At 41.2% G+C, this 19,313-nt stretch overlaps 1 protein-coding gene and 1 pseudogene across 1 annotated transcript in view; both read right to left on the bottom strand.

The window, feature by feature from the left end:
* RNF130 (ring finger protein 130) overlaps positions 1-19,313 on the bottom strand; it is a 159,334-nt gene that overhangs the window by 14,789 nt on the left and 125,232 nt on the right. The window lies entirely within an intron of this gene.
* Positions 10,619-18,848, bottom strand: LOC129486976 (dnaJ homolog subfamily B member 6-like; annotated as a pseudogene).

Genomic DNA, 19,313 nt, shown 5'->3' with positions numbered 1-19,313 from the left:
ATACGTCTCTTCATCTGTATCCTTTGCAATATCCTTCATAATAAATCTCAGGCCGGGTGCGGTGGCTCACGCCTGTAATCCCAGCACTTTGGGAGGCTGAGGCGGGCAGATCGCCTGAGGTCAGGAGTTTGAGACCATCCTGGCCAACATGGTGAAACCCCGTCTCTATTAAAAATACAAAAAAAATTAGCCGGGTGTGGTGGCGTGAGCCTGTAATCCCAGCTACTTGGGAGGCTGAGGCGGGAGAATTGCTTGAACCAGGGTGGTAGAGGTTGCAGTGAGCCAAGATCGCACCATTGCACTCCAGCCTGGGCGACAGAACGAGACTCCATCTCAAAAAAATAAAACAAATAAATAAATAAAAATCTCAGAGTTGTGTGAGCTGCTGTAGCAAATTAATCAAACCTAAGGAGGGGGTGGTGGGCACCCTGACTCAGCCGGTTACTCAGAAGCATGGGTTGAACACTTGGGCTCACGCTGGCATTGGAAGTGGAGACAGTCTTGTGGGACTGAGCCCTCACCCTGGGGGACCTGATGCCATTTCCAGGTAGGCAGCGTTGGAACTGAATTGAATTGAGGGACACCCAGTTGGCATCTGCCGCAGAACTGCTTGCTTACTTTGTGTGTGGGGGCCCCCTCTCCCCACTCGACACTGCCCCCACCACTGACTTCTGGTCACGGAAGTCTTCTGTGTGGACTGTTACGGGGTGAGAACAGAGGAAAAGCAGTTTGCTTTTTCTAGTCACCGTCAGAAGTGGAAATGACCGAATCTTTTTTGTTAGAGTAGTCATCAGCTGATACCAAATCTTTGGCAATAAGAAAATGGGTCAGAACTTAAGTCAGTAATCTACATCGGTTAACCAGTTTTCTTGAGAGAAATATAATGCAAAGAGAGGAATGCACAAGCAGCTGAATTTCACAGAAAGGGATGATTCTGGCTTTGCCAAGAAAGCACACATATTTTTTGACACCTGGAAATACACTGGATGTGTACTGGTCAACTAATTATTATCTTTGTTGTTGGCTACATAATGTTATCAAGTAAACTCTTAATTGAGGTATAACCTACATACAGATATGTGCACAAATCATAAATACCCAGTTCAGTGAATTTCCACAAAGAGAATGCACCCACAAAATAATCACTGGATCAAGAATAGAATACTACCAGCACTACCAGCACCCCACAAGTCCCTCCAGTGACCACCCAATCACTATGCCCTATCTCCCCCGCCAAAGGAAACCATAATCCAGACTTCTCGCACATAGCTTAACTTTGTCTTTTTTTTTTTTTTTTTTTTTTTTTTGAGACGGAGTCTCGCTCTGTTGCCCAGGCTGGACTGTAGTGGCTGGATCTTGGCTCACTGCAAACTCTGTCTCCCGGGTTGAAGCAATTCTCCTGCCTCAGCCTCCCGAGTAGCTGGGACTACAGGTGCCCCCACCAGGCCCGGTTAATCTTTTTTTTTGTATTTTTAGTAGAGACGGGTTTTCACCGTGTTAGCCAGGATGGTCTCGATCTCCTGACCTCGTGATCCACCCGCCTTGGCCTCCCAAAGTGCTGGGATTACAAGTGTGAGCCACCGCGCCCGGCCTAGCGTTGTCTATTTTTAATTTTATATAAATGGAAACAGGGAATATATTCTTTTGTGTCTAGATTCTGTCTGACACACAAATGTCTGACATTTATGTTGCAGCATCCATCCGCCTCAGGGAATATAGCAACAGTTCCTTCCTTTTCACCGCTGCATCATGTTCCACTGTCTGGCCACCACACAACTGATTGGTCTGATCTTTATGGACAGGCATTTGCATCGCTTCCTCTGGGGGCTCTCTGAATCTTGCTGTTAGGAACACTCATTTCTGTGAGTATCTTTTGTACACATGGACATGCAGTTCCCTCGGATGATGCCTAGGAGTGGGATTGCCAGGTCTTAGGTGTGCATATTTTCAGTGTCAGCAGACACTGGCCATGTTCCAAAGTGGCTGTGCCAACTTTGACTCCCACCAGTAAATGAGAATTCCAGTGGCTCTCTTTCTGTGCCAATAATGGATATTTTCTGTTTTTTTTTTCATTTTAGCATTCCAGCAGGTGTATAAATGGCATTTCACTATGTTTTAATGTATATTCCCCCAATGACCAAAAAGGATGAACACTCTTCATACATTTGCAGGCTGTTTGTACATCTGGTTCGCTCTGAAATGTCTCTTTATTTCTTTTGCTCATTTTCCCATCAGGTTGTCAGTCTTCTTCTCTTTTATTGTGACTATAAGTCCTTTGTGAGTTAAAAGCATTGCAGGTACCTTCTTCCAAAACTGTATTTTGATGAGCAAAATTTCTTAATTTTAGTGTGGAACAAATTATCTAACTTTTATTTTATGGTTGGGGCTTTTTCAGTCCAGTTTAAGAAGTCTTTGCCTATCTGAAGGTTTTGATGACATTTTATCTTATTTTTTAGAAGCTTCATGGTTTTACTTTTCGCATTTAGGTCTATCATCCGTTTCAAGTCAATTTTTCAGTATAGTGTGAAGTAGGAATTAAGAGTCATTTCTTTATAAATATTCAGTGGAGCCAGCACCACCTTGAAAAGACCATTGTTACCCCATGGCTTGTGCAGTGCCACCTCTGTCATAAGCCAAGTGTCTGTACGTGCACGGCTGTTTCAGAACTCTATTTTGTTCTGCTAGCTCTCCATCCTTGCATCAATACCTACTGTCTTAATTACTGTGGCTTTATCAAAAGTCTTGATTTCCAGTATCTAAGTCCTTTTGCTTTATTATTCTTCAAAATTTTCTTGTTATTCTTAGCTCTTTCCATTTCCACATAAATTCTAGGATCAGGCTGGGCGTGGTGGCTCACACTTGTAATCTCAGCACTTTAGGAGGCCAAGGTGGGAGGACTGCTTGAGCCCAGGAGTTTGACACCAGCTGGACAACATGGCAAAATCCCATCTCTACAAAAAATACAAAAATTAGCTGGGCATGGGGGTGCATGCCTGTAGTCCCAGCTATTCAGGAGGCTGAGGTGGGAGGATCACCTGAGCCTGGGAAGTCGAGGCTGCAGTGAGCCGTGATTGTGCCACTGCACTCCAGCCTGGGTGACAGAGTGAGACCCTGTCTCAAAAAAAAAAAAAAAATTCTAGGATCAATTGGTCAAGTTTCAATACACACACACCCACACCCACCCACTGGGATCTGACTGAAATCATAGTAAGTCTATAAGTCACTTTGGGGAGAGCTAACACCTTCATAGTATCGTGTCACTCATTCCATCAACCTGTTATATTCATTTAGGTCATCTTTAATTTCTGTCAATGACACATAATCGTTCTCTGTATAAAAGCCTTGCATATCTTCTTTTAGATATATTCCTCAGTATGATGTTTCTTTGATGCTTTTGTAAATGTTATCGTTTTTGAAGATTTCATTTTATTTATTTATCTTTTATTTATTTTTTGAGATGGGGTCTTGCTCTTGTCGCCCAGGCTAGAGTGCAATGGCGTGATCTTGGCTCACTGCAACCTCTGCCCCCTGGGTTCAAGCGATTCTCCTGCCTCAGCCTCCCGAGTAGCTGGGATTACAGGCATCTGCCACCACACCCGGCTAATTTTTGTATTTTTAGTAGAGATGAGGTTTCACCATGTTGGTCAGGCTGATCTCGAACTCCTGACCTCGTGATCTGCCCGCCTTGGCCTCCCAAAGTGCTAGGATTACAGGCGTGAGCCACTGCACCTGGCCGAAAATTTCATTTTAAATTGCTTATTGTTAGTCTATAGAAATATAATCAATCTTGTTAAATTTACTTATTCATTTTAAGAGCTGATTTGTAGAATATATTAAATTTTCTACATATAATAGTTTTCTCTGTGAAGAGTGACAGTTTCATTCTTCCTTTCTAATCCTTACACCTTTTATTTCTTTTTCTTGCCATATGGTAATGGCTAACACTGCCAATATAATGTTGAAAGAGATAGTGACAGCAGACAACCTTATTTACAATCTAAGGGAAAAAATTTTTAATATTTCACTGATAAGTATAATGCTTGCTATAGTTTTGAAAATATCCATTATTAGATTAAGGAAGTACTCTGTTTTTCCTAGTTTGCTAAAAGTTATTTTCTTTTAAAATCAAGAATGGAGGCTGGGTGTGGTGGCTCATGCCTGTAATCCCAGCACTTTGGGAGGCTGAGGTGGGTGGATCACTTGAGGCCAGGAGTTCAAGACCAGCCTGGCCAACATAAAAAAACCCAGTCTCTACTAAAATTACAAAAAAAATTAGCTGGGCGTGGTGATGCATGACTGTAGTTCCAGCTACTGGGGAGGCTGAGGCATGAGAACCCAGGAGGCAGAGGTTGCAGTGAGCCGAGATTGCACCACTGCTCTCCAGCCTGGGCCGCAGACCAAACCTCTGTCTCAAAAAAAAAAAAAAAAAAAAAAAAAAAAATCAAGAATAGGTGTTGAATTTTAGCAAATGCTTTTTTTGTACCTATTTAGATAAAAACATGGCGACCCCATGACTGATTGGCATTTTGATGATGTCCACGCAAAGCTGGATTCCTGTGATAGTGTTTCCCGCCTGAAGTACCACACATCTGAACTGGGACTGCAACACTGATGGTGATACAGTGTGGGGTGCCAGAAAGCCTCAAAATCAATCACACAAAGTCCATTTTGTTTACCTATTGTATCAAAGGGGAGTCTAGGGACACTGGTAGTATTTGTTTTCAATCAGCTGTGAAAACATGTTACAGTTCTGCACATTTTCTGTGTTCTTTTGTGTGTGTGCTTTAAGTGTAGCTTTTTTTTTTTTTTTTTCTTTTTGGTTGGCAGTAACAGATTTTAATGAATCACTGTTTAAACTACAGTACAGGCCAGGCGCAGTGGTTCATGCCTGTAATCCCAGCACTTTGGGAGGCCGAGGTGGGTGGATCACCTGAGGTCAGGAGTTCGGGACCAGCCTGGCCAAAATGGTAAAACCTTGTCTCTACTAAAATACAAAAAATTAGCCGGGCATGGTGGTGCGCACCTGTAGTCCCAGTCCCAGCTACTCGGGAGGCTGAGGCAGGAGAATTGCTTGAACCGGGGAGGTGGAGGTTGCAGTGAGTTGAGATCATGCCACTACACTCCAGCCTGGGCGACAGAGCCAGACTCTATCTTAAAACGAACAAACAACAAAAAAACTACAGTACAAAGACTTTGTAAATGTGATTCAGGCCCCCCAGCACCCCTGTGACTGTAGAGTACCTTCAAAACTCAGCTGTCCCAGCCAGTGCCAACCTGTGAACTTCCCGCCATATCCCAGGTCTGCTATTCCCCAAACCACTTCCCAGTTTTCCTTTCAGTCATCTTTCTGAAGGAGCCAAGACAACAGGGGCCTGTTGTGTAGTAAATTTCTTTATTTTTTGCAGCCTTTAAAATGTAATTTCTATCTCTTGCAATAAATTTGTTCCCTTTTGTTTCACTTTATTTAAAATTTCAGGCATTTAGCTCCCCTTTTGTACCATTAAAAAAATTTAAAGTTACCTGTTATAAGATGTTCCTTCAGAAGCAAAGAGCAAAAGTTTACTGTTGTACCAATTCTAATTGTAATTTTAAGTTCCATGTATTTAATCATTGTCTCTTCATTTTAAGACCTTTAATACAAATGTCTTTTTTTAAGAAGGAGTCTCGCTCTGTCGCCCAGGCTGGAGTGCAGTGGTGCAATCTCAGCTCACTGAAACCTCCGCCTCCCAGGTTCAAGCGATTCTCCTCCCTCAGCCTCCTGAGTAGCTGGGACTACAGACATGCGCCACCACGCCCGGCTAATTTTTTTGTATTTTTAGTAGAGACGGGGTTTCACCATGTTGGTCAGGCTGGTCTCAAACTCTTGACCTCAAATGATCCACCCGCCTCAGCCTTCCAAAGTGCTGGGATTACAAGTGTGAGCCACCATGCTTGGCCTTAGCTAATATTTTCTTAAAACATTTATGTCTGTTTGGGAGGCCAAGATGGATGGATCACCTAAGGTCAGGAGTTCGAGACCAGCCTGGTCAACATGGTGAAACCCTGTCTCTACTAAAAATACAAAAATTAGCCAGGCGCGGTGGCAGGCACCTGTAATCTCAGCTACTCGGGAGACTGAGGCAGGAGAATCACTTGAACCTGGGAGGCAGAGATTGCAGTGAGCTGAGATTGTGCCACTGCACTCCAGCCTGGGCAACAGAGTGAGACTTGGTCTCGAAAACACACAAAAAATTTACATCTGTATTCACAAAATAAATTAACCTGTAATTTTCTTTCTTGTAATGCCCTTGTAATGATTTGGTATCAAATCAAATTAACAGGTTTCTGCTGATCAAGAAAGAAGACCCAAATGACCATTATCAGGAATGAAAAAGAGACATCACTGCAAAGCGTACAAATCTTAAAAATAACAATAAGGTACAAAGAAATAGAGTGCAGAGGAGCGATTACCAGGGTGTTATTTAATGGGTATAGAGTTTCAGATCTGCAAGACGCACACAAGGTCTTGGGAAGTTTTCCTCTTTTTCTAGTCTCAGGACAAATTTGTGGAAGACTGGTGCTACTTTTTCCCTTAAAAGTTAAAAAGAATTCACCAATGAAATCATCTAGGCCTAGAGTTTTTCTTTGAGGAAATATTTTAAACTATGTATTCAATTTATTACCTAGATGTAGGAGAATTTAGGTTTCCTATTTCTTCCTGTATCAATTTTGGTACTTTGTATTTTTCAAAATCGTCACTTTATTTTCAGAATTTACTAACAATGTTCTCATAACCCTATTTGTGTGTGTGTGTGTGTGTGTGTGGTAAAAAGCACATAAAATTTGCCATCTCAACCATTTCTATTTATTTTGGTTTTTGTCCATTGAGGCATTTTATTTTACTTTTTAATTTAATTTAAAACTTTTTTTTTTTTTTTTTTTTGAGACATGGTCTCCTCCGTTGCCCGGGCTGGAGTGCAGTGGTGCAATCACGGCTCACTGCGATCTTAACTTCCTGGGCTCAGGTGATTCTCCTGCCTCAGCCTCCGGAGCAGCTGGGACTACCAGCATGCCCCACCACGCCGGGCTAATTTTTTCTATTTTTTGTAGAGACGGAGTTCCACCATGTTGCCCAGGCTGGTCTCGAACTCTTAGGCTCAAGCGATTCACCTACGCGGCATTTTAATTTTAAGTATGTATTACATCGCTAGATAAAGAATCCCAGGATGTTCCCTCCTGTGTGTTTTTATCTTGCTTCTTCATGGTCCATGTTGCCAGCTGAGGTTGTTAGTAAAATGAATCCAAACTGTCAGAATGGGAGCAGATTGTTCTGCCATTTTTTCTAAATCTTTGAGCTGCACATCAAAGTTGGGGCTGATTACGGCACACTTGTTTAACCTGCCTGTGAAGTTCACAACAACGTTCCCAGCTCTGTGATGATCAGATTTCAAATTTGCCAGTGGAATCGTGCTTCATCATCACAGTTAGAAACCGGATGACGACTTTGAAGCATGGCCTAGGAAGAACCTGGCATTTGCCTCTCATTTAGGCATTGTGGATGCTCTTGAGAGCATCAGCCTCGATGTTTGCGCACAGCAGCCTGGCGGCATGGAAAGGTGGTGGAAAGAGCTCAATCATTTTAAAGTATACGGTTCAGTAGTGGTAAATATATTCACATTATTGTGAAACACATCTCCAGAACTTTTTCATCTTGCAAATCTGAAACTCTACACCCATTAAATAACCCCCTGGTAATAGCTCCTCTATACTCCATTTCTTTGTACCTTATGATTATTTTTAATGTCTGTATGCTTTGCAGTGATGTCTCTTTTTCATTCCTGATAATGGTCATTTGGGTCTTCTTTCTTGATCAGCAGAAACCTGTTAATTTTATTAGTCATTTTAAAGGAACAACTTTGTGTTTGGTTGAATTTTTTTTTTCTTTTTTCCTTTTTTTTTTTTTTTTTTTTGGTGGGTGGGACAGGGTCTGACTCTGTTGCCCAGGCTGGAGTGCAGTGGCAAGATCATCACAGCTCACTGCAAACTTACGAGTTCAAGTGATCCTGCTGCCTCAGCCTCCCAAGTAGCCAGACTACAGGTATGCGCCACCACATCCGGCTACTTTATTTTTATTCTTGTAGAGATTTTTCTTGCTATGTTGCTCAAGCTGGTCTCAAACTCCTGGCTTAATGTGATCCTCCATGCCTCAGCCTCCCGGGTCATGTAATTCCAGGATTACAGGGATGAGCTACCATGCTCAGCTTGGTTGATTTTTTTCTATTGTATATTTGTTTTCCATTGAATTTATGTAAGATCTTTATTTCCTTCCTTTGATTTAGTTTATTGTTCTTTGAGACAAATGCTTAGAACTTTTCACTAGGCTTTCGAGATTTAAGGTCGCAGATTTCCCTCTAACATGGCTTTAGCTGCATTACGTAAGTTTTGATATGTCATACTTCTATGAGCATTCAATGAAACATTTTAAAATAATTTCCACTGCGATTTCTTCTTTGATTCATGAGTTTTTCTTTTGGAAGTATATTGTTTAATTCCAAACATTTGGGGATCATTCTAATTATCTTTTTGTTATTGATTTATAACTTAATTCCACTGGTCAGAAAACATACTCTACAGATTTCAATCCTTAAATATTAGTTGAAATTTATCATCCAGCATATAGTCTATCTTAGTAAATGATCTATGTGTACTTAAAAACATATATACCCTGCACTTGATGAGGGCTATATAAATATATATGTTAATTACATCTTGTCTGTTGTGACATTCAAATCTTCTAGATCCCTGGGGAGCATCCGTCTGATGCTCTATCATTTTACTTTCATTTTATTTTCTATCATCTTACTTTCAACATTTGTTTCTTTTCATTAAAGATATGTCAGCACGTGTGTGTGTGTGTGTGTGTATAAATTTTAAATCTATCTTTGAGTATTTAATTATCCATTTCTATTCATTACTAACATGTTGGGACTTAAATCCATAATTACATTACTCATTTTCTGTTTGTCCCACTGGTCCTATAGTCCTCTCCTCTAAGTTTTTTCCTCTTCTTTTGGATGACTTTTTGTTATTACAGTTTTCTCTCTATTAGTGTATTATATATTATTTTACAACGCTTTTAGTGGCTATGCTGGCCTAGAGATCATTTTACAATTTTTTTTAGTTGTTACCCTGGATTATGACATGTATCCTTGATTTATTAAAACCTAATATAAATGAGTACTTTGACTCCTTCCTGGACAATGCAAGTATGTTAGAGCAGTTTTACCTCATTTGTCCCCTCCCATCTTTTGTGCAGTTGATGTCAAGTGGTCTCCACAAGGGATGAGTATTAGCATCTCACACATCGAGTACCACTTAGGTTACCCACATGTGTCTCCTTTCTGCTCTTTATTCTTCCTGCATCTCTGTGTTTCCATCTGGAATCCTCTTCCTTCTGCCTGAAGAACTAGCTCTTAGTATTTCTGTTTGCTGGAAAATGTCTTATTTCATCTTTTTTTTCTCTTATTTTGAGACAGGGTCTCGCTCTGTCACCCAGGCTGGAGTGCAGAGGCACGATCATGGCTCACTGCAGCCTTGACCTCCTGGGCTCAAGCAATCTGAGGCCTCAGCCTCTGAGCAACTGGGACTACAGGTGTGTGCCACCACACCCAGATAATTTAAAAAAATTTTTTGTAGAGATGGGGTCTTGCTATATTGCCCAGGCTGGTCTTGAACTCCTGAGCTCAAGTGATCCTCCTGCCTCAGATTCCCAAACTGCTAGGACCCGTGCTGGCTAATATTTTATATTTTAATTTTTTTGTAGAGATGGGGTCTTGCTATGTTGCCCAGACTTGTCTTGAACTCCTGAGCTCAAGCGATCCTCCTGTCTTAGCCTCCCAAAGTGCTGGGATTACAGGTGTGAGCCACCACACCTAGCCAACTTTATTTTCAATGGCTTTCCCCACTAGATGTTTAGGTTGGCAGATATTTTTCCTCCAATACTTTACTATTTTCTGATTTCTGTCAAGATACCAACTGTCAGCCTCTCATTGCTACTTTAAAGTAAAGCATCTCTTATTGAAAAAGGAAAAACAAAGCTGGAAGACTCAAACTTCCCAATTCTAAGACTACTATAAAATTACAGTAAACAAGACAGCATGGTACTGCCATAAACATAGACATATAGATTAATGGAATAAAATCGAGAGTCTAGAAATAAACTCATACATTATGGCCAAGGGTTCCAAGACCACTCAGTGGGGGAAAGAACAGTCTCTTCAAGAAATGGTATTGAGAAAACTGGATATCCACATGCAAAAAAATGGAGTTGGACCCCTACCTCACACCATACAAAAATATTAACTCAAAATGGATCAAATACCTAAATGTGAGTTCTAAAAGTATAAAACTGATGGAAGTTTTTGCGACCACCAATTTGTCAATGGTTTCTTAGCTTTGACACCTAAAGCATAAGCAACCAATGAAAAAACAGACAATTGGATATCATCAAAACAAAATATCACCAAAACGAAATATCATCAAAATGAAGTATCATCAAAACGAAATATCATCAAAACGAAATATCGTCAAAACGAAGTATCGTCAAAACGAAATATCATCAAAATGAAAGACTTGTGCTTTGAAAGATGCTATCAAGAAAATGAATACACAACTTATAGAATGGAGAAAACATTTGTAAATCACATATCTGATAAGGGCCTAGTATCTGGAATGTATAAAGAAACTCTTACAACACAACAGCAAAAAGACAACCTGATTAAAAAATGGGCAAAGGACTTAACAGACATTTCTCCAAAGAAGATATATGAGTGGCTCACTTAATGCATGTAAAAAGATGCTCAGCATCACTAGGCATTAGGGAAATGCAAATCAGAACCATGATGAAATGCCATTCACACTCGTTAGAAATGGCTATAATTTAAAAAAAGGAGGGGGGATAACAAGTGTTGGCAAGGAGGTAGAGAAATCAGAACCCTTGCACATTGTTGGCAGGCATGTAAAATGGTTTAGCCATTGTGGAAAAGAGTCTGGCGGTTCCTCAAAAAGTTAAACTAGAATTCTATGACCCAGCAATTCCACTGCTAGGTATATAACCCAAATAATTGAAAACAAGGATGCAAACAGATTCCTGCAAACCAATGTTCATGGTATTGTTCATCATGGTTAAAAGGTGGAAACAGCCCAGATGTCCATCAGTGGAAGAGGAGATGAACAAATTGTGGTGTAGACATACAATGCACTATTATTCAGCCATAAAAAAATGAAATGTTGATATATGCTTTCAATGAATCTGTGTGTGTGTGTGTGTGTGTGTGTGTGAGAGAGAGAGAGAGAGAGAGAGACAGACAGACAGACAGACAGGGTCTCACTCTGTCACCTAGGCTAGAATGCAGTGGCATGATCATGGCTCCACAACCCTAGACTCCTGGGCTCAAGTGATCCTCCCACCTCAGCCGAGTAGCTGGGACTACAGGTATGCAGCACCACGCCTGGCTAATTTTTGTATTTTTTGTAGAGATGGGGTTTTGCCACGTTGCCCAGGTTGGTCTTGAACTCCTGTGCTCAAGCAATCCACCCTCCTTGGCCTCTCAAAGTACTGGGATCACAGGCACGAGTCACCACACCCAGCCTTCAATGAATCTTGAAAACATTGTGGTAAGTGAAAGAGGCAAAACACAAAAGGTCACATACTTTGCATGATTCAATTCATATGAAGCACCAGAACAGGTATATCACGGGGACAGGGCACAGATTGGTAGTTGACAGGGGCTGGGGGGAATGCAGAATGGGAAGCAACTGCTTAATGAGTAGCAGGTTTCTTTTTGGGGTGATGAAAATGTTTTGGAGCTAGAGAGGGTAGTGGTTACACCCCATTGTGAATATACTAAACGTCACTGAATTGTTCGCTTATTTATTCATTTATTTTCACCAAACACATTCTCATTTCTCTTCTTTTTTCAGGCAAAGGACGAAGACCTAGTTTACCAGCTTTACATTCTAAAACCTAAGCTTAACATTATATATTTAAATAATTGTCAAAATTAAGTTGCCAACATTCATGCACAATTAGAAAACATCCTTAATTTATATTAAACCAGAAATATATTATCATTATTGCATTAATACCTTTCACTACTAACTACTAAAAAAATTGAAATTATTTCTGTAGAAGACTCACCCTGGCCATGTTAACTTCACAGCAGGCTGACACTACATGGCTCACATTTCAGACAAAATGGAAAAGCAGATTCATGCTGGTGTTAGGGTACAATCTTGTCCTGCCACTAAAGAGTCAAGGATTAAAAGTGCATACACAGGCCGGGCGCAGCAGCTCACGCCTATAATCCCAAAACTTTGGGAGGCTGAGGTGGGCAGATCACCTGAGGTCAGGAGTTCAAGACCAGACTGGCCAACATGGTGAGACCCCGTCTCTATTAAAACTACAAATATTAGCCGGGCATGGTTAGTCCTAGCTGCTTGGGAGGCTGAGGCAGGAGAATTGCTTGAACTCAGGAGGCAGAGGTTGCAGTGAGTTGAGATCGTGCCACTGCACTCCAGCCTGGGATACAGAGCAAGACTCTATCTCAAAAATAAATAAATACATAAATAAATAAGAGTGCATACAGAGATTTATAACAACTCTAAAGACAGAAAAAAATGGTCCTATTATGTGGTCCTAACAATAAACTCAAAAGTTTATGACAAATAGGGGCTCTGTGAGTTGTTTATCAATACTTTAGGTACAATTCTACCAATAGTTGAGTTCATTTGAAATATTCAAAAAAATGTTCCTGTTAACGCTCAGATGGTGCTTCTGTAGCTGAACATTGTCATTCGATGCATGCATTGAATGACTTTGCAACCAAGCGCAGCAGCTACTCCTTACTGCTGGCCGTCTTCTCCCATTTCTACCCTTTCTCCACCATTCTCAACAACTCTCTTTTAGTGATGCTTCTGCCGTCAACCATTTCTAGTAGAAGTTGATATAGATTTGAAGTTGCCATTCCACTACCACAAATGACGTGCAAGAGAATGAAGTGAGGCCCTGACCTAGTGATCCAAATGAAGAAAATCTTCATCAAAAGAAGAAAATCCACTTCCAAAAGACGGAAATCCACCAAAAGTGGAGAAAAACGACCCCCTCCCTTGGCGACCCCTTTGATTCCCAAAAAAGTCCTCAAACGGGTCTTCAAAGAAGTTGAATGAAAATGGGTCCCTCCCACCAAAAAAATTCCCTGAAGACATCATCTGAGTTACGGAGTGTGAATTAACCTCGGACGGATGTCAAAATGCATTCCACCTCCTCCTCCTCTGTCTAATCGTTCTTTGTTACATACATCCCTTTTTTTTTTTTTTTAGCATCAGACAGCAGCGCCTCATATGCCTCCACTACTCATCTGAATTTTTCTCTCTGCTTCTTCTTTAGTCTCAGGACTTTTATCTGGGCGCTACATCAGTGTCATTCTCCAACATGCTGTTTTAATATCCTCAGGCCAGGCATGTCTGCACACCTGGACCTTCACAGTGACCACTGTGCTTAACAGACGGTTGGAATGGGCAAGAGTGCAGGTGGTGACACTGGCAGTGGCTCCTCACTTTCCTGAATTGCTCACTTTCTTTTTTTTCTTTTTCTTTTTGAGTCGGAGTCTTGCTCTGTCACCCAGGCTGGAGTGCAATAGTACGATCTCGGCTCACTGCAACCTCCGCTTCCCAGGTTCAAGCGGTTCTCCTGCCTCAGCATCCTGAGTAGCTGGGATTACAGGTGCCCGGCACCACGCCCAACTAATTTTTGTATTTTTAGTAGAGATGGGGTTTCACCATGTTGGCCAGGCTGGTCTCTTTTGCCAGGCTGGTCTCGAACTCCTGACCTCATGATCCTCCCACCTTGGCCTCCCAAAGTGCTGGGATTACAGGCATGAGCCACTGTGCCCAGCCCAAATTGTTCACTTTCAAATGATTACTTTTATGTTATGAGAATTTCATCTCAGTTTTAAAAAATTTAAAAATTGAGATAAAGTATATTTTTCTTTGCCTTTAAGTTTTTCTGTGCTTCTTAAAATAATTTACTGTGATATGTCTTGCTGTGGTTTTCTTTTTCTTTACTCTGCTTGGTGTTCCCAGTACTTCTCTAATCTGTAGTTTGATGTCTTTTGTCAGGTTTGAAAATTTGTGTCATTATCTCTTCAAATACTGCTTCTGCCTCATTCTCTGTCTTCTCTCCTTCTATGACTTGAATTACATGTATATTAATTTTTTCATCATCTAAAGACTCATGCCTTTTTCTGTATTTTTCTTCTCATTTTATTTTTTTGCTTCAGCTCAGACAGTCTCTCCTGACCTGCCTTCCAGTTCATGAAGCCTCTCTTAGCTGTGTTTAAGTTGATGTTAAACCCTCTAGTGAGTTCTTCCTTTCAATTATTTTTCAGTCCTCGCGTTTCCATTTGATTCTTTGTTATTTCCACTTATTTGTCATTGATTTCCTGAACATACTTAATTATTTTAAAAGTCTGTTCTTGTATTTCTAATAGTTAGATTTCTTGTGGATCTATTTCTGTTCTTTGTTTTTTCTCCTTTTTGGTCATTTGGTCTTATCTCCTGGCTTGCCTGTTTTGTTTGGTTGGTTTTTAATGGATTGCTGGACATGTATACGAGAAACAGACATAATCTGATGTTGCTGATGGTGACTTTTCTCTAGAGGACTTCCCACTGCCTCTGGAAGTGAAGTATCACTTTTAGAATATGGGCACATCACTTTAATCTAACTAGAGATTGAACAGATTCAAAGTTGGGCTTCTGTCTTTGAGATGAGTCAAATTCTGGCTCAACCTCCAGTTCTGGGCTGTAGCCCTTTGGGAGTCCCAATGGAAGGCCTGGGATGCTTATTGGGGTTCTTTCTGCTTGGTGGGCCATGAATTCCAAGTTTCATCTCACAAGCCCAGTAAGGCTGCTTGAGCTCTCCTTCTCTCTCAGTCTTTCGGCCACCACTTTCTAGTCACTTTTCAGTCACTGCTTATGAATTGGCAGATGCCACGAGAAAAAAAGTAGGGTTGAATATTGGATTCACATCTCTGTACCTCCCTTTTCTCTACGATCTTTGCTCCTCAAGTCATCATTGCACTGATAGCTCTTTAATTTCTTAAAATAAAATGTTTTAAAAATACTTTTTCCATATTTCTAGTTCTTCTTGATATGATGGTTGCACCACAACAAGCTAGTCTGACATTACCAGAAAGAGAAACCTGATAAACTTATTACCAGTGGCTTAGAGTTTCTTTAATGGGGCTTAATAGAATACTGAAACTGATTAACAGAATTTAAAAAATGAAATAGAGCAGTACATTCTGCAAGTCTCTGTAAAATATAAGAACCTCATTATGTCTGTTATCCTATTTGCTGTTTTATGTCTTTCTTTCTCAATAAGACCATAAACTCCCCACGGGCACAACTCTGATATAGTTTATTTCAGTTTCTTCACATCATGCCAATAAATATTCTATTAAATTGAGTTGAGTAGGGTGTATACTATTCTAATTAGTCACTAATTTGTGTCCAAATAGGTTTAACTTAGAACCATCTCAGTATGAAATAAAGAGGGCACTGGCACCAAGAAACACTGAAGAAGCTGAAAATTAACCACCAGTTGTTATTTCTGTACCATCAGTTATGGTAGTTAGATGGCTTTAATGAAGATTACAAAGGTTTTAAATAACTGAAATACTCATCAATTGAGGACTGATTCAATACACAATGCATTTATCAATATTAAAGAGACTGAGGCAGACAGATCTGTATGCACTGATATGGAAAAATCTCCAAATTTTGGAAAAAAAGAATATATGGTCCGTATGCTCTTTTTGGAAAATCTATAGTATTATATGTCCTTAGTCTCGAATTTAAGTAACTGTTTTTGGATTAAGTTCTAGAAAATAGCAAGTGGAAGCCCAGCTAAGCCTTAAAATTGCAACCTTGAGTAAGAAAGAATTTTAGACATTTTAAAGGGAATTGTTGATGTGGATGCAAAAAGAGAACAGAATTCTCTACAGTAAAGCCATTTAGGAGAAAATTTCCAGGTTACTATGAAGACTGAAAGCCTCAGTCTAGCTGTTTAAACTGTAATCATTAGAGTATATTTGTGAAGTCCTTTTCTGAGACTTCTGGACTTCAAATATGTGATGTTTTCTTCAGAGACGCTGTAATTTTTCTTAGAATATCCTCTGCTAATTTGCTATGGGTGACATATTTCCAGTTATGTGTAACTCTTTCCTGTGGATATAAGATAGGGCTTTTTGTTTGACAGAAGAGCCTCAAAAATGTCTTTTCTTCTGGCTGGGTGCGGTGGCTCAGGCCTGTAATCCCAGCAATTTGAGAGGCTGAGGGGGGCGGATCATGAGGTCAAGAGATTGAGACCATCCTGGCCAACATGGTGAAACACCATCTCTACTAAAATTACAAAAATTAGTTGGGTGTGGTGGCACGTGCCTGTAGTCCCAGCTACTAAGGAGGCTGAGGCAGGAGAACTGCTTCAACCAGAGAGGCTGAGGTTGCAGTGAGCTGAGATTGCACCACTGCACTCCAGCCTGGGACAGAGCAAGACACTGTCTCAAAAAAAAAAAAAAAACAGTCTTCCTTTGGGCTAAAGGAAAATGGACAGGTCACTGACCAATAGGTGACTGGTTTTATGACTATGTGCGGGAGGGATTTTGTTGGGGAATGTGTGTGAAACCATCATATGCTCATTCAGATACAAAATCTCTTTGGAAGTATACACACAAGGCACAGACAACAGAGACTGCCAGGAGAGGTCTGGGACACTGGGATCAGGGAGGGCCTGACATGGACTTTCTACCTTCCAACCTTTTTTACTATTTAAACCGTAATCGGTTTTACTATTTTTATTTTTTGCCATGTGCACTTATTACTTATTCAGAAAAACAATTTAAAACAATTTCAAACTAGAAGAAAAAGGCGATGAAGAGGAAAAGGGGATAAAGAGGAAAAGGCGTAACACTTATGTATAATTTCACAACAACCTGCCTGCAAGATACATGTGTCATTATTTCATACACAGAAAAGGTGAGGCTCAGAGAGATAAAATAACTTACTCAAAATCATAAAGCTAAAACTACAATTCAGGTAAAACTGAACCCAAAGCCAAGTTATCTTTCAGTCTTATATTCTCATAAGTAACTTATATTGCAGCTATGATTAAACTGCAAAATATATTTAACAGTGATTAAAATTCCTGAGTTGCAACATGTTGCCTGATTTAAGAGCTTATGCTGCTCCAGAAATGGTAATGTAAATGAGAAAATACACTTTTCTAAGGCAATAGAAATGTAATTAAAACTCAAAACTTATCAAGGTCTTTCCAAGGTCCCATGTAACTAACCACTTCTCTTTATTTCTGAGAATTTTTTTTTTTTTTTGGGACGGAGTCTTGCTTTGTCACCCAGGCTGGAGAGCAACGGCGCGATCTCGGCTCACTGCAACCTCCGCCTCCTGGGTTCAAGCAATTCTCCTGCCTCAGCCTCTCGAGTAGCTGGGACTGCAGGTGCCTGCCACCACGCCCGGCTAATTTTTGTATTTTTAGTAGAGACGGGGTTTCGCCATATTGGCCAGGCTGGTCTTGAACTCCTGACCTCGTGATCCACCTGCCTCGGCCTCCCAAAGTGCTGGGATTACAGGTGTGAGCCACCACGCCCGGCCTTATTTCTAAGAAATTTTAAGTCTTAAGTGCTCAGTGCTATTTCCAATAAACTAAGTAACTAAACGATCTGACAAGTTTTAAGATTTTCACGACGGAAACTTCATTGTGTTCCTATAGCTGACTTAACAATGTTATGTTCAGATCTAATTTTATATCTCCTTAAAGGAATTAATGCTCCAACTTTCTCAACTTTTTTAAATTTTTTAATTTTTTGAGATGGAGTCTTGCTCTGTTGCCCAGGCTGGAGTGTAGTGCCGCCATCTCGGCTCACAGCAACCTCCACCTCCCAGGTTCAAGCAATTCTCCTGCCTCAGCCTCCTTGCAAGCCACCATGCCTGGCTAAATTTTTTTTTTTTAATTTTTGTAGAGACAGAGTCTCCCAGTTCCTCAGGGGGCTCAGGTGGGAGGATCTCTTGAGTCCCAGAGTTTGAGGCTGCAGTGAACCATGATCACACCACTCCAGCCTGGGTGACAAAGTGCCACCCTGTCTCAAAAAAAAAAAAAAAAAAGAAGTTCACCTGGAGCAAGGCTGCAGGGTAACGTGTCTGGCTCTGTGAAAGGGGCTCCTACCCCTGCGAGTCCCCTTTCCTCCTAATTTCTCTGCATCATTTCTAGCATGACAGCAGGCCCTGTTTCCAGATCAGGAACATATATTTGCTCACAAGTGGCAAAGCTTTATTTTGTCACTAATGCCTTGGGTTTAATGGTAGCTGCACCTGTTGAAAGTGATAACTGGGCCAGGAGGGGTGGCTCACACCTGTAATCCCAGCCACTTTGGGAGGCCAGGGCGGGTGGATCACTTGAGGCCAGGAGTTCAAGACCAGCTTGGCCAACATGGCTAAAAAAATAAAGTGATAACTGACTAGTATTTTCACATAAGGCTTTCATATAAAACAGCAACGGCCACTGGAGGTGAGGCTGGGCCTTTCTAAGGGCTGCAGGAGTTCTCACCCACACCTGCAACCTCTGTCCTTCCACTACGATGAGCAAGGCTCAGTCCCACACCCTGCAGGGTGTGCTGATCGCACCTGGGGAAACAGTGGGACCCAGTGGACCCAAACGCTGCATGGATCAGCTGCAACACCTCAGTGGCGAGGGCTTTTCTGGGCTGAGTGGCACCCGAGCAAGGCTTTCCTGTCATCGGTGCTAAAAAGGGTTCTGATGAGCAGTTCATCTTTTCATACAAGTAAGGAAAGAAAAAAGATTGCTGAGCAACACTAAACGCCGGGTACTTTCACACACACGTTTCCAACCCTCACTGCGCTACGTTGCTGTTACAGTGACTTTTATTCCACTGGTGAGAAAACAGAGGCTGGGAGAGGTCAAGCAGGACTCACACCGCGGTGGACAGTCTAAGGTGCAGAGCAAATCAACACAAAGCACTGAGAGGATGCTGGCTTGTGTGTTTAATGTATCGGAGGCATAGGTGACAGACTCAACAGGGACAATGGAAATTCAATTTGCTTTGCCCTAAGCTTATGAGCGGTGTCTGGCCTCGGCAGGAACCTAAATAGTACGCTCTGCTGCAGCAAACTCTGTCATCTGTCCTGGGCAGTGCATGCACGCTTCCAGATAGGATTCCAGCCCGAAGAGGGTGGGAACCTGG

The sequence above is a fragment of the Symphalangus syndactylus genome, chromosome 7, assembly GCF_028878055.3.
Source record: "Symphalangus syndactylus isolate Jambi chromosome 7, NHGRI_mSymSyn1-v2.1_pri, whole genome shotgun sequence".
Taxonomy (NCBI): domain Eukaryota; kingdom Metazoa; phylum Chordata; class Mammalia; order Primates; family Hylobatidae; genus Symphalangus; species Symphalangus syndactylus.
Note: the sequence above shows the minus strand (reverse complement) of the source record. Positions and strands in the feature narration are given on the sequence as shown.